The sequence below is a fragment of the Mytilus californianus genome, unplaced genomic scaffold, assembly GCF_021869535.1.
Source record: "Mytilus californianus isolate M0D057914Y unplaced genomic scaffold, xbMytCali1.0.p SCAF_77, whole genome shotgun sequence".
Taxonomy (NCBI): Eukaryota; Metazoa; Mollusca; class Bivalvia; order Mytilida; family Mytilidae; genus Mytilus; species Mytilus californianus.
Genome location: NW_026262731.1, coordinates 357560 through 371842, shown reverse-complemented (window position 1 = coordinate 371842; position 14283 = coordinate 357560). Strand labels below are relative to the sequence as shown.

At 32.6% G+C, this 14283-nt stretch overlaps 1 long non-coding RNA gene across 1 annotated transcript; it reads left to right on the top strand.

The window, feature by feature from the left end:
* Window positions 1–1727: 1727 nt before the first annotated feature.
* LOC127710412 (uncharacterized) lies at window positions 1728–11513 on the top strand. The gene is made up of 3 exons (XR_007986174.1): window positions 1728–1767; window positions 2304–2655; window positions 9833–11513. It is a non-coding gene; the product is annotated as an uncharacterized LOC127710412 (long non-coding RNA).
* Window positions 11514–14283: the final 2770 nt, after the last annotated feature.

Below are 14283 nucleotides of genomic sequence, written 5' to 3'. Positions count from 1 at the left end.
AAAGTCAATGAACCATGACTTATTGTGCAGGACCATATAAACTTCATGCAAATGAGAAATGTTCATGCTTATAAAATTGCATACCAAATACTATTGGCTTATCTTAAGTGGTGCTTGTTCCCCAAAACTCAAACTTTACATGTGAACAAAGTATAAAGTTCAAAGTCAATGAACCATGATGAGGGGAGGGGGCCATATAATTTCCATTGAAGAGACTTGCAAATGCTTATACAACTGCATACCAAATATGCTTGACTTAACATAAGCATAAGTGGTTTCGGCCATTCCTCCTTAACTTATCTTATCACAAATTTAAAACAATAGACAAGTATCAAATTTGTGCACTTTCCTGTAAATTTCTTATGTCACAATGCTAAGGTTAATACGTCCCACGGTAAGAACCAATTGTTTTATTATGTTGTTTCAAACCTAATTGTCCTCTGGTCAATCAATGTAACTCATTCATAAAAACATCTCAAGATTGGTGTATTCCACCCTGCACAACACAGAACATAAAAGAATCTTTCTTCCCAAAGAATATAAACTGACTGGAGCAAACTACATGTACCCCATAACATCATTAACCCTCTTGCTGCCAGCAGTTTTTTAAGATTGCATTTTATGTGCCAGAAAAAAATACAGCTAGATGTCTGTGAAGTCACATGCCCAGCAATGACATCATTCCATATTAGACGTCACACTCTAAAGACAGTTACATTTGGGAGCCATTGAAGAAAAATATTAGTTTCATCTTCAATCTTTTATTTGAAACTGAAAGAGAGCAAAGGTGAGAAGCTTGCATAAATTAAAACATGGACACGTGTCCCTGTGTAGATAAGGACACATTTGTCCCTCCAGCAGTAAGAGGGTTAAACTCTTGAAGTTGAACCCTCTGGCAGCTGCCAGTAGTTTTACAAGGTTGCATTTCGTGTACCAGAAAATATGACAGCTCAACCTTTGTGATGTCACTCGATATTATACCACGCCCTAATGACTGCTTCATTTGGAAGCCATTGAAGAAACATACTTCACTGTTTAATCTTCGGTCTTTTACTTGAAAGAGATACAGTAATACATGTAATAGTGAGAAGCTTGCATACAAAAAAACCATGGAGTGTATAGCTCCAGCACAGCTGATGTGGACACATGTGCCCCTCCGGCAGCAAGATGGGTTAAAATAACAATCAAAAATTTCAAAACATCAATATTAAGTCACATTATTCACATCAAACATTTGAAATATTCCTTTTTCCTTTTTTAAACAGTAATAGTAATAGTCTGTATAATATAAATCTGTCTTGTTCAGTTGTTATAAAAGAAAGGGGTCACTATATGGAAGAAGCAGAAGTAGATGGGATAGAGTAAGGTCGGTAAAGGATAAAGTAATGGGTTTGGACCAATCATGGTCAAGTAAAAGGCCAGATTTTCAATTTCACACAAAATACATTTGTATTATGTCTGAAATGGATTTACTTTGAATCAAGTTGATCGACTTTTCTAAATAGTGTAGTGACAGATACTCTTACTTACTATTTAGCTAAATCATGATTGTATTAATTGATGCGACAAGTCGGGTTTTCAACTGTCCAATTATTCTAGTAAATAATAAAATATGGAGACAATGTTGTCTGAGATCAACGTTACTGTTGTTTTTTTTGGCACATAAATGTCCATTTCCGCACAGGCGCAGTGGTAATGGTATGCAAATTTGTTGTGTCTAAACACCACCTCACGTGACCTTTGTGTGATGAAAACTGTAAACAAAAGGTAAATATGTCTATTGAAGTAAAACATTTATTTAATGTTTTTAAATACAAAGCAATACAAATAAATTCAAAGTCAGATTAAAATTTTGTTTTCTGCTAATCTGTATTCCTCATTCAAAGGAGCACTTCTTTTGATCAGAAAAGTTCAAGTCTACATTTACACTAATTCCAAATTACATGAATTATTTGAGATGTCATAGAAAATCTATGGTACAATTTTATACATGTACTTTATTTACCATAACTCAATTTACAAGCAAATCAACACACTAGAACCTGTTTAAAATGTTTGGAAGGGAACCAAGGAAGATGAAAATATATATGATATTGCATGTTTCACCTAACATGTTACAGTGCAAAGTTTTATGTAAAATAGTACATGTAGCACCAAAAGGGACTAGTGGAAAAGAGAAAAAACTGGATACACACATTTTTATTACTGAAATATTTAGAGTTAAAACTCTCCCTATATAATCAATGGCATATAACTCTTATACAATCTGATAATGCTTGAGAGGTCTTTTTGTTTTGTTTCAGGAGACTAGCTTAAGATAGTAAGAAGGAAAAGTAGGGGGATTTTTTTAGAATCAATGGACTGACTACTGTTTGCTTAAAATCCAATGGCAAATGTTTCCTGTATACAGAGGACAAGTCCTTATATTAAATGGATTAACAGTTTGCCAGTAGCTGAACTACTCTGAAAAGAACTAAATACTTTACAAATCTTGTGTGACTGAGGCACTTTCCTGGATTGACCTGTCAACAGGAATACCCAGTGCAAACAAACCCTTTGACAGCCAATACGTTGCAAGGATGTATTATTAGTACCTGATCATACAAAGAGCATAAGACCAAAAGGGACCTAAAAGAAATAGCAAATTAATCTAAGGTAAAGTTTCGACAGAGGTTTGAAACATAGTTTTTTTTTAATTTATATCCAATATTTAAAGGTGTTTATATTCTTTTATGTATAAAGTTTACAATTATCTTCATCATTTTGGTTGTTTATGTTATTTATAATATAAATGAGAAATTCAACATCTGATTTATAAATGTACTAAAAATGAAAAACAAATACCATATAGGCACCCACTTAGCCTTCTGCTGAACCATAAGCTCCTGACTTAGGACAGCATAAGCACATCCAGAAAACATGCTACCAAACATCTTAACCATTTGCATGTATAGGACTGTAAGTGTTCATAACAGTATAGAAAATCCTATTTAGTTTATGCTCTCATTTAAAAAAAAAACAAAATCAAGGCCAACACCAAAAGATCCCACGACATAGCTTAAATTAATAGATAACCTTTTATACATTAATAAGCATCCACCAAGGATTGACAAGTTCAAATGGATTGTATTAAAATTCAATACATGTAGATTATATAAACAACATCACCATAAAACTCAGAATTTGTAAGTTTTGTTCATGTACAGTCAAACTTTTTAACCAAGTCTCTGAAAGAATTGAGTAAGGTTTTAAGAAATATGTGGTACCGAAATCCCTGACTAAATAATTTACAAGTGATACACAGATATATCTATTACAGGCACTGGCATAGCAAAATTGTTGTAAAATACATAAACCGTTGTGACCCTGATAAAAGGCAAAAGGAAATTTCACTGCCTCCAAAAAAGGAAAATTAACAAAGGGGAACAAAAATTGTTTAAGTTTTTTAAACTGTTTAACATGCTAATTTCTAAGTCCTATATAAATATAAGACTTCGAAGATTCATAAAATTTGCATTCAACGTTTTTTATCAGATATTTTTTTTTACTATCAATTTTGAATCAGTATGAGAAATTCAACATCTGATTTATAAATGTACAAAACTAAACATGAAAATCAAATACCATAGACACCCACTTAGCCTTCCGCTGACCCATAAGCTCCTGACTTAGGACAGCATAAGCACATCCAGAAAACATGCTACCAAACCTCTAAATCATTTGCATGTAAAGGACTGTAAGTGTTCATAACAGTATAGAAAATCATATTTAGTTTATGCTCTCATTTAAAAAAAAAATAAAATCAAGGCCAACACCAAAAGACATGACATAGCTTAATAGATAACCTTTTATACATTAATAAGCATCCACCAAGAATTGACAAGTTCAAATGGATGGTATAAAAATTCAATACATGTAGATTATATAAACAACATCACCATAAAACTCAGAATTTGTAAGTTTTGTTCATGTACAGTCAAACTTTTTAACCAAGTCTCTGAAAGAATTGAGTAAGGTTTTAAGAAATATGTGGTACCGAAATCCCTGACTAAATAATTTACAAGTGATACACAGATATATCTATTACAGGCACTGGCATAGCAAAATTGTTGTAAAATACATAAACTGTTGTGACCCTGATAAAAGGCAAAAGGAAATTTCACTGCCTCCAAAAAAGGAAAATTAACAAAGGGGAACAAAAATTGTTTAAGTTTTTTAAACTGTTTAACATGCTAATTTCTAAGTCCTATATAAATATAAGACTTCGAAGATTCATAAAATTTGCATTCAACGTTTTTTATCAGATATTTTTTTTTACTATCAATTTTGAATCAGTATGAGAAATTCAACATCTGATTTATAAATGTACAAAACTAAACATGAAAATCAAATACCATAGACACCCACTTAGCCTTCCGCTGACCCATAAGCTCCTGACTTAGGACAGCATAAGCACATCCAGAAAACATGCTACCAAACCTCTAAATCATTTGCATGTAAAGGACTGTAAGTGTTCATAACAGTATAGAAAATCATATTTAGTTTATGCTCTCATTTAAAAAAAAAATAAAATCAAGGCCAACACCAAAAGACATGACATAGCTTAATAGATAACCTTTTATACATTAATAAGCATCCACCAAGAATTGACAAGTTCAAATGGATGGTATAAAAATTCAATACATGTAGATTATATAAACAACATCACCATAAAACTCAGAATTTGTAAGTTTTCTACATGTGCAGTCAAACTTTTTAACCAAGTCTCTGAAAGAATTGAGGTAGGTTTTAAGAAATATGTGGTACTGAAATCCCTGACTTAATAATTTACCAGTGATACACAGATATATCTATTACAGGCACTGGCATAGCAAAATTGTTGTAAAATACATAAACACCCTGATAAAAGGCCAAAGGAAATCACTGCCTCCAAAAAAGGAAAATTAACAAAGGGATTAACAAAAATTGTTGAAGTTTTTTAAACTGTTTAACATGCTAATTTCCTAGTCCTATAATATAAGACTTTGAAGGTTCATATCACAGTGGCGGGTCCAGAAATTTTCATAAGAGGGGGCCCGCTCCAGTCATGCTTCAGTGATTCCCTATATAATCAACCAAATTTTTCCAACAAAAGGGGGGCCCGGGCCCCCTGAAAAACCCTCTAAATCCGCCTCTGTATCATTTACATTCAACATGTTCAACGATTTTTATTGTATATTTTTTTTGAGGTTCAACATTGATAGTAAAAAAAAAATATTGGATAAAAAGTGTTGAATCTAAAATGATATAAACCTTCGAAGTCTTATATTATAGGTCTAGCTAATTTCCTAGTTTTGATTGAAAAGTTAAAGGAAGATTTAAAAAAAAAAAAATCTAACGGTACCTAATTAAATTTTGAGATACATACATGACATATAAGTTAGTAAAGTTAAATCATACATGTACCTGTGAATAAAAGAAGATGTGGTTTATAAATATATGTACAAATCCAACAAACAAACAAAATTCTCTCTAAGGCAATATAAAGTCTTCAACAATAGAAAGGTGATCATGCAAGTGAATATGTCAAGCTCTACAATTCTAAATTGTCCAAAGCCTAAAAAGTAAAACAAAAGCATTCAGGATGAACACAAGGCAACCCATGACAAGATCCCTTATTATGGAGATATATTCAAATGTTGTAGGGTTAAACAAAGACACACTTATATAATTACATGTACTACATGTATGTACTAAGTGGTAGGAATGAGCTATGTTACTATAGTTCATGCTGTATGGATGAAATTATATTTTTGTCACAGAATTTTCTAGAATTCCCAGATGGTTGCTGGGACAACCTGATTTATCTTTTTATACGCCCGTTTACGGGACGGGACGTATTATGGTATACTGTTGTCCGTCTGTCCGTCCGTCGTCAACATGTTGGAAATTAACTCAAAAACACTTTAACCAATTTGCATAAAACTTTGGTGAATTGTTTATATCTATTGACGTGAGCTCCATTTCTTTTTATATAAATTTTAGATTTTATGTTTCCAAGTTATGGGGTTTTATTCATTAAAAAAAGGGGGATTTTCCAGTTTTCGGACAATAACTCAAGAATGCTTTCACCAACTTGCAAGAAATTGTGTTGAATTGTTTATATCTATTGACATGAGCTCCCTTTCGATTTTTATATATTTCAGATTTTACGTTTCCGAGTTACATGGTTTTATTCATAATAAAAGGGGGATTTTCTAGTTTTTCGGACAAAAAATCAAAAATGCTTTCAGCAGTTCTCATGAAACTTTGGTGAATTGTTTATATCTATTGATGTAAGCTCTGTTTAGAATTTTATAAATTTTACATTTTACATATCTGAGTTATGGGGTTTTATTCATTAAAAAAGGGGGGATTTTCCAGTTTTCAGACAATAACTCAAAAATGCTGTCAGCAATTCTCATGAAACTTTGGTGAATTGTTTACATGTATATCTATTGATGTAAGCTCCCTTTACATTTTCATAAATTTCTAATATGACATTGAGAATTAATTGAACTTTAATTGTTTATAGTCTAACAACAGATTTACTAAGTATTGCGCAACAGCACAGTGTAATGCACAACAGCAAGAAATCTTTAATTGAATATAAATTCAATTCATATAACCAATTTCATGTTCTCTGACTACATTTATTCAGAAACCTATAATATGTCAAATATTTAATACAATCAAAACAAAGCCCTGTATCAAGCTTGAATATTGTGTCCATTTTTGCCCCATGCCAACTGTTCAGGGCTGGACCTCTGCGGGCGTATCCAGCTGCGCTCAGCGAAGCAGTTTATTTGAGCATCACTGATGAAAAGATAGAAAAAACAACATGTTATAAATTTCATACATCTAAACATCTAAAGAGCTTTCTTGGATTTACCTTCCTCGGAAACACTCAAAGCCGAATATTTGAAAGCCAAGGATGTATAACTAAGAACCAAAACATTTGAAGAGCTATATTAACATATACAAAATGTAAAGGAACTAAAAAATAAAAATAACATATTCCTTATAAATATTTCGGTTTTACACGGGAAACTCCACACTAAAATTTACAACAAAAGGGACAATTTTTCGTTCCCTATTGTTAATTTTCCCTTTTTGGATGGTGATGTTCCTTTGGCACCATCTTACGGTGAATATATTTCACAACTCGTTCGCTATGCCCGTGTCTTTTGTGACGTTTTTGATTTTAAAGAACGTAATCTATGTATTGCTGGTAAATTATTAAGCCAGGGATTTCGTTACCACAAATTACTTAAAACCTTTACTAAATTCTTCCACAGATATAAAGATTTGGTTTTGAAGTTTGGTTGTACCTGTAGAAAACTTATTTCAAACAGGATTGCACATTCTCATTTTACGGCACTATTGTTTACCGAGCCCGGAAATTTAGAAACAATCCTGGTAAACTTATTGATCAGTTAAATAAACTCTTTCTAAAAGGTTACCAATTCAACACTGTAATTAGATCATTAAATATTGTTTTTATTGGTACTAATATTGATTTTGTTATCAGTAAATTAAAAGCAAACTAAATATTATTGTTATATACATATACACATTCATGGATCAACAATCTGTAGATACCATTACCTGTATCTTGGCATTGCACAAGGTCATGTTTTTCTCTTGACTGTTTATGACGTCTTTACACTAAATCCATTGGATGTTGGATGTGTACGGATTGATAATTTAGTCTTAGCTGCATGATTATTTTTTATTAGTTGATTATAGTGGCTTTGAACTAGCTGTCAGTAACTGCGAATACTCTCAGATCTGTTCTTAGCGTCTTTTTGTTGTTTGGATGTACAAGTACCCGGCCACGTCCACTTGTATTTGTATTTTTATCCATCTGATGAGTTAAGCCTCTTTCAACTGATTTTTATAGTTCGTTCTTATGTTGTACATGTACTGTTACACCACTGTCCCAGGTTAGGGGAGGGTTGGGATCCCGCTAACATGTTTAAACCCGCCACATTCTGTATGTATGTGCCTGTCCCAAGTCAGGAGCCTGTAATTCAGTGGTTGTCGTTTGTTTATGTGTTACATATTTGTTTTTCGTTCATTTTCTGTACATAAATTAGGCCGTTAGTTTTCTCGTTTGAACTGTTTTACATTGTCATTTCTGGGTCTTTTATAGCTAACTGTGCAGTATGGGATTTGCTCATTTTTGAAGGCTGTACGGTGACCTATAGTTGTTAATTTCTGTGTCATTTGGTCTCTTGTGGAGAGTGGTCTCATTGGCAATCATACCACAACTTCTTTTTTATATTTGTAACATAATTTCATACTGTAAATTCAGAAATTATTGCAATGTTTTTATTATTGCGAAAAATGCAACAGCGTTATAATCACAATAATTTAAACTCGCATTTTGAAATTTTTTTATTAATTAAACAGGATTTGTCTCAATATTGCAAAAATTAAAATCGCATTTGAGTCCAAAATGACAAAATCGTAATAATAAATGCACGCAATAATTTCTGAATTTACAGTATCAATTAACATGGAAATCTATCAGAGGTCAATTCCAATTTTAACATTATTTTAATATTTATTTATGAATATTTTAATAAATCAATGTGAAGATGTCACTAACATGACCATGTCATGACTAAACTGCATTAGATCTTTGTAAAATATATTAAATCTCTTTATGAAAAAGACTAATCATGATAGTTATAGGTCTACTTGATGTAACAAATACATGATATATATGTTTGTTTTTTAACATTTAAAATATATGAAAAGGGTTGGGTGTTAGATGTCTCAGCTGTTCAACCCTACCACAAAAGCATTGAAGTGCACCCACCAAGTACATTTGTACATAAAGTACAAAGACAACCCACAGTCACTGAAAGCAACATTGGTTTTTAGTTTTTATTAAGCAACTGATCAAGTCTATAGGTTGAGATATCCAAAATCTGTCTAACCCCACCACATATTTTGGTCATGTTCATGTCCAAAATCAGGAACCTCATCAATAGCTGTGTTAGTTGATATCTTAATGGTGTTTTGTTGATGGCAGGTCTTACTCTTAGACTCTTATTGTTAGAATGATTTACAATTTATATAGACTTGGTGCGATATAGGTTTTAACAGATTATACATGTATATACTCTTGGCTATTATTAAAGACTCTAAGTTGTTATCTTAATGTCGCTTGGTTATTTGTGTGGTTCAGTAACCCATGTTACTGTCTCATTGACATATACACCACATTTTTTACTTATTGAATAGGGAATGAGTGGAATAGTAAGTTAATTGTCCCCTGAGGTGCAACAATTGCCCTGAGGCATAGCCGAGGCCAATAGTTGTATCTGAGGGGACAATAAACTTACTATCCCACAATTACCAGTTAGTAAATGTATTTTTATTAGGAAAGACACAACAGACGATAAATGTCGGGGCTAAATCAACTATAGCAATATAAAAAGCAGAAACACAACCACTGTTTTTAACGTTTAATCATATATAATATTTTGAAATCTATAGCTACGACCCGCACTAACATGAACCCTAGATACAATAGGTAAAAGGCGACATTGTAACTCCTGCGATATTCTCAACATTCAACATCCAATCCCGTGGCTGCATTTGAAATTCTGCGAATAATAATGATGCTTGTGGTCGAATAGTTTCACTGAGGTCCAATAGTTGGAAACTATTGACCGGTCAAATAGTTCAATGCTTGCAATTTAAAAAATAGTGAAAATATTGCGTACTTATTTTATATATATATATATACATGTATATAGAATATGATATCTGAGGTATAATAATTACTATTATTTTGTAGTTACATGTACCTACATGTACGATATCAAATTGGGTTATGGATGTCTCAGCTGTTAAACCCTACCACTAAAGGATTGAAGTGCACACACCAAGTACAAAGACAACCAACATTGGCACAGTCACTGAAAGCAAGCTCAAAGTACTTAATCTTTTGATAGAAAACATGCAGTCCAGTATTAAAATGTGCAGTCTAACCAGGAACATATATAGATATACTGTCCCCAGGAAAAACATTTGAAATTGGTTGCTCATCTTTGAAATAAATGAAGAACATTGTCAATGCAAAATATACCTGGAGTCGGTTTCACAAAAAAAATAACATGCGACTAAGATTGATAGTAAGTATTCTGAATTGTTCATGACTTACAATCAATCTTAGTCATAAGTTTTTTTTGTGAAACGGACTCCTGTGACCAATAAACAATCATTGACAATATGTACGTCCAAGAAAATAACAAAGACAAATGTTATCCAAGACGTTTGATATGATAAAAATCACTGCAAGAATTGTTACTTAGTTAATGCCATGTTTTTATTGAGATCAGTTGTGATTAACAATTTTTACTATTATTGTTCATTTTAGTCTGGTCTATTTTCATAGAACTGTAGAAATAAGATCACATCCCAATCCCAATTTACACTGTTTCACGTCCAAAGGTGCATACATTTGGGGATGGGGGCAGGGGTCCCGGGTTCTGTCCACATTTTTGAGCTACATTTTTGGTTAATGCATAGACTTGTCTTGTAGCTATGTATATAGACGTTGCATTGTTTGCCCCCTTTCAACGGTATTATACTCTTACTGACACTCGGTTATTATCGCAATGTTCATCCCTCCCCCTTTTTAATAAAACGCAGCATATTTTAATGCCGAAACTAAATTTGCCACGTTCAATGATTGTCTTCAGTTATTTAATAATAAACACGTCGAATTGAGATGCAATAAATAAGGGAACGTACAAACCAAGAGTGGGATAAGATATCAAAATACACGAGGGTCAATGACATTGTTGTTTTGGTTATGCAATAATTATTTGAGACTTTATTGGTATTGCTGGAATTCTACAATGAAATAAAATAAACTTACCATAAAATTAAGAATTCACAGTTGATAAAAATCACTTTCCAAGGCAGAATATGTGAAATAGGTCACCGCTTCAGGTATCCGCCATTATCACTCATATGTAAATGCCCGTATGTTTATATATGTTTTTAAGCTCTCTGAATTCTTAGTGCGAACATACACATGCTCGATATATATCCTTTTAATTTCTTAAACGCCTTAGGTCCGGAATGGTTTTTGTTGTCCAGAAATTAAAGAATACATTAAGATACAATTATATACTGTAGAAATTAAGATATATGTAGGTTTTCTGATAAATAATCATGTTTAAAATTGGTGGTCACCTTACTATCGTTTGTACCAATTCGGATATATACGAAATTGAGGGTGGGTCCATTAAAAGTTTAATAACTTTTTTATTCTAAAACATTATAAAGTAATTTTTGGTGTTTTGAAATTCTTAAATGTTGCTCTTTCGAATGGTACATTTTTCAAGCTCAGAATCTGAACAGTTCTCTCTGTAGATCATCTCAAAGTTAAGGTAGCCAGTCCAAAAGGTGACATTATGTCGAGGGCTACATAACTGATCAAAATACCCCCTAGCCGGTGACTTTCCTATGCCAAGATAGCTATATAAATATATATATATATATATATATCGGTGCGTGCCTGTTTATGTGTGAGTGTATGTGTGTGTCAGGGCGTGTGTGTGTGTAAGGGTGTGTATATATGTGTGTAATTTTGTGTGTAAATATATATGTATATATATATATATATTTGATACTGATGAGGGTTGTATATAATGCTACTTAAGTTACGTATTTTCGTTGAAAAAAAGATGCATGTATGACATGTTGTGTGATTGCTTATTTAGTTATCAAATATTACTGTTACTAGTATTCACTGTATTGTACTGCATGTATCATGTGTATCATAGCACAGAACGACTGGCCATGACAAGGATTGAGTACTCAAAGTCAATTATTTCAGGCTACCTATTCCTTTTTTATGATACTGGTTTAGACTTTGACTAATATTAATGTTATTTAGCGTAAGTAAATTAGTCTTTATTGTCATATAAGTATAGTACACTGAAAATCGACCATATATTTGTGACGAATACAACAGGCTTTTGTATTCTTGTATTTAATTCAAATATATTCTAGTAGTAATATTGTTCATTAGTACTGGAAAGTAATTATGATTTGCGAAAAAGGCAGTTTCGTTATGTGGGAAGCATCATAAAAGTGTTGTTTGTCTAAATTCTATATATTAACGTTGACATCGATTTGTAGAGAAACTCGGTGTGAAAAAAAATTCAATATTGTGTATCCAATTGAAACTTGAACGCGGACTTCAATGAGAACACCTGGATTGAAAGTTTTCAAACTTTCTGACCAATGAAATTTATTTGATTCTGTACCCACGCGGACTTCAACGAGAGCACCTAGATGAAATATTTTATTTAAATCAGTCAATCACATTTTTTTCAAGTTACCCCTAAAATATAGTTAATAAAATAAGATTACAGCAGCAATGCGGAAATGTTTAATTTCTATTCTTGTTTTATAATATGTATGCTAACTTTTGGTCTGTATAATTGTATTAAATTCCACAAACTTAAGGTAAAGACACATTATTTAAAGGCCCCCATTGGGTGTAAGCTAGGGCCGACCGTGCGAGGTCTTTATAGCCAGTCAAGGTCGTTTAACCAAGCCATCATTATTGCAGACTGAAATTTATCTTAAATATTCACAGAATAAGCAAAAAACTCTTTTACGTGCAGGCAGCAATCACGTAACACAATCGTAACCACGCTTCAATTTTTCGTTTGACATTTGCTTCTTTTCGACAATGAAAGCACGTATTATACCAGTGACCAGATTTATAATTTTACACAGTTTAATTGTTCATTGAGCTGTTAATCTATAATTTACAATTTTGCACACTACTAAACTGTTTACACAATGAATTCAACTAGTGTCAACATTATCTATATCAATTTTATTATTTAACACAAAATTGTTTTATATACAAACTATTTTTAATGTCGGTATAATTATAGTTTTTTTTTTTACCGAAAATGTAAGATGCATCGATTTTTTCTATGTAAACAATAAATAATTACTGTTCCTTAGACACACGTGTCTCTATTTAAATAACGAGTACAAAAAAGGAAAACAGAAAAAGAGAAAAGGTAAATATACAGGAATACAACAATTCAATACATTTAATAATGACAAATTTAAACAGAAATTTAAGTGATAATTTTTCATCACAAATTTGTTTAAATCTATTTTTATTCTATTGAATTGTTTTTAAAACATCTTTCACTTCTAGGCTCGAGCCTATGAGTGCAATGAGGACCTTCTCATTCGCATTCTCTTTCCATTTAAAAATTGGAAAAAATTCCCAATTGAACCAAGGAAATTTGTCTCCTGATTTGATCTTCATTTAATCTATGACGTCAATGTTTAAGTGCACAAACAAACATCAACAATCAATAATTGTCAACGTTGTGATGGAGTTTGTCAAAGAATATGGAACAAATCCAAGCAGTATTAATTGTCGAAGACTTCTGTTTGAACGAATTAAGACATTTTGCCTTGAAACAGGCCACCTACGGACCCCTCAAAGAGATATTGCAAGGGTTCTCAACGTGCAAAGAGCGTTGCACTCTCTTTAGACGAGGCATCGAACTTAACGTCCTCATTCATACCGGACGTGGCTGCAAACTTGTACATCCCGCACAGCCAAATGGGCACCCCACTTTGGTAAGCGTTTTACTGCCGGTCGGAAGAAGACCAAGTGACGATATTTCTATTCCCAAGTCACCCTTGGGGGCTTTTCAAGTAGGAACAATCAACTATGCTTGAATAAAACATTACATTTAAAAGACAGAAGTTTGACTGATAAAGTCACAGCCACAATTGTCCAAGAAACCAGATTGGTTTTTAAAATTTACACCTACTGAGGCATAGCTAGAAGCAACTGGATAAATGACCCAGCATGCTGAAGCTTTAGGAAAAAAGTAAAATCACAAAAATACTGAACTCCGAGGCAAAATCAAAAGCTCAAACGAATGGATACCAACTTTATATTCCTGACTTGGTACAGGCATTTTCTAATGTAGAAAATGGTGGATTGAACCTGGTTTTATAGCTAGCTAAACCAACTTTGATTAGAGATTGACGATGTTTTAGTACGTTTATGATGAGAACAAATTAATTATACATACAATAGGAAGTTCTATGTAATAAAGACCTCCGGGATGAATGTCGGGGAACTGCCACGGGAAAACGAGGTTATATCGCAAGGTTCTCAACGTGGACAGAGCATATTTAGAATATTCAATGATATATGGTAATCTTGTTCAAATTTATTTCGTG